Source organism: Mandrillus leucophaeus, unplaced genomic scaffold, assembly GCF_000951045.1.
Source record: "Mandrillus leucophaeus isolate KB7577 unplaced genomic scaffold, Mleu.le_1.0 Scaffold901, whole genome shotgun sequence".
NCBI lineage: Eukaryota > Metazoa > Chordata > Mammalia > Primates > Cercopithecidae > Mandrillus > Mandrillus leucophaeus.
This window is the reverse complement of record NW_012109820.1, coordinates 1,484-3,669: the sequence shown is the minus strand read 5'-3', so window position 1 is coordinate 3,669 and position 2,186 is coordinate 1,484.

Below are 2,186 nucleotides of genomic sequence, written 5' to 3'. Positions count from 1 at the left end.
ATGTCCCTACAAAGGAAACGAACTCATCCTTTTTTAAAGCTGCATAGTATTCCATGGTGTATATGTGCCACATTTTCTTAAGAGAAAGAGTTGACAGCCGCCTGACCATCACTTGATGGTTGCCCAACACTCCTGGTGTGTGGGGGGAAGCCCTTTCCTGCCCTGCTCATACCTGACTAGCTACTTCCTGTAACAAACAGTCTATGATTTGGAGCCAAAGCAAATCTTCCTCCCGTCAGCACAGGACATTCAGAGTGTGTGTGTCTGGGTCCCATGTTTTTTTGTTTTTTTGTTTTTTCTTTTTATCTTCCCAGAATAAATAGAAGCCAGTGAGAGCAAGAGTGAGCATTCACTCCTCTTAAATGCCACTTCGATTTTCGTGAATGAATTTTCCCTGCATTCTCTAAGCCAAGTGAACAATCTGGAAAGAAAATACCATGCGAGAGAGTCTGGCTGTGATGGCAGCACAGCGAACTGAGAAAGGGGCAGGGGAGGGAAGGGAGAGCTTTAGAGAGCATTCTTCTTGCTATCCATGTCCCTGAGTTGTCATGTCTCTGGGCAATTCTCTTACTATTTCTGACTTTTCCACTGTAAGATACATTTGTATCACATGGTCAACAGCATAATGAGATCCTTGAGCAGTAAGTGGTAGCACTGTTTCCTAATAGCACAACTTTCTAATACTTCATGTCTATAAAGCATCTTTCTGCCTGCTACGGATATTTTATTAAGGTTGCCATCAGCCCTAGGGGTTGGTGGGAAAAGTTATTCTTATGCATTGATAGTCCTATTTTTCAGAGAGAGGGTAGGTATCCCACAGCAATGCCATTTTTCAGAGTCAAACCAGTCTTGTGATATAATACACACTTCCCTACAATAGAAAAAAGACAGTCAAGCTTTAATGCTCTTTCCATCAGGACATAAATGCATCTAGAAGGAAACCCATGATGCTGCCTTTAGCATTTCATTTTAGCAAAGCACAGTCAAGCTCAGTTTTGGTTTCTAAAGCTAATACATAGCCACAGTATTTGGAGAAAGCCATGCCACCAATATATGGCAGAATAACTGTGGCCTATCAGCTAAGAGTAAGCCTGGCAAAGATGGTCTATTGCAAGGCATGCTGTTTATCTGGTCTGTTAATTCTAGGAACCAAAATCTTGTCTGCAGTTGTCACTAAAGTCTATTTGCTACAGGTGTATCTATTAATATACATATTTGAAGAGATTTTTTAAAAACACTAGACTGTAAGTACAGCACAAAGCACTAATTCAGAATGACTAAATTTACATATAGACATATAGCTTGCTTTATAATGAACTCAATCAAGCATAATTATCTGCAACAAACTATAGATACTCTCTCTTATGGCTCATATAACTAACCTCAAATTCCTCTACAGTAGGAATTATTGAAATCTTTTTTCATATGTGTCTAGGAAAATTGTCTTTGTTTTGAGATCTTTTGATCATTTTGGTCTGGTTCTGCAGATGCTGTCTCTTGTTTTTCACTCACTGTTTTTCTATCAAGGTCCTTTTTCTATTGACAGAGAATTTTCAGTCTCTGTTATCTGCAATGGCACAAAGTTTGGATTCTAAGCACTGCAAATTTATCAACTGCAGTTTAGCAAAGTTTCTACCTTATAATCTTATTTGAAAAAAACATCTATTACTAGGCACATGTTACTCCCAAGGGATTTCTCTATATATTTTAGTCATTTTTCAGTTTTTTTCTCTAAATGCTTTCTAACTGCTACCTACAAGTTTTGCCACAGGCTGCCAAGCAGGAGGAGGGAAGACGGGGCAGTGGGAGTTGGGGAGACCTGCTTTCTAGCCCCTGCATTTTCAGTTGGAAGAAACCTATGTAGCTCCAATCTGAACTGAAAAGGCCTCTGTTACTGAGAAAGGTCAAAGATGCCAGGAGCAACACTAGTTCAAAAAGAGCTCTGGCTTCCATGACCTGGGATTTTTACTTTTTAACCATTTCACACTCAATTTTGGACAGGCTACAGAATTGTCTTTCAAAACAAGCAGAAAGCAGTCTGGAGCTCTGGCTCTTAAAAGAGCCAGCAAACAGAATTTGAAGAGAGAGTTTAAAAACTTAATTTTTTAAAGAAGTTTGTTTTTCTTTTTTTTCTTTTGTTTTTCTTATTTTATTTAGCTTAGATATTAATTATCCTTTAATTTCTT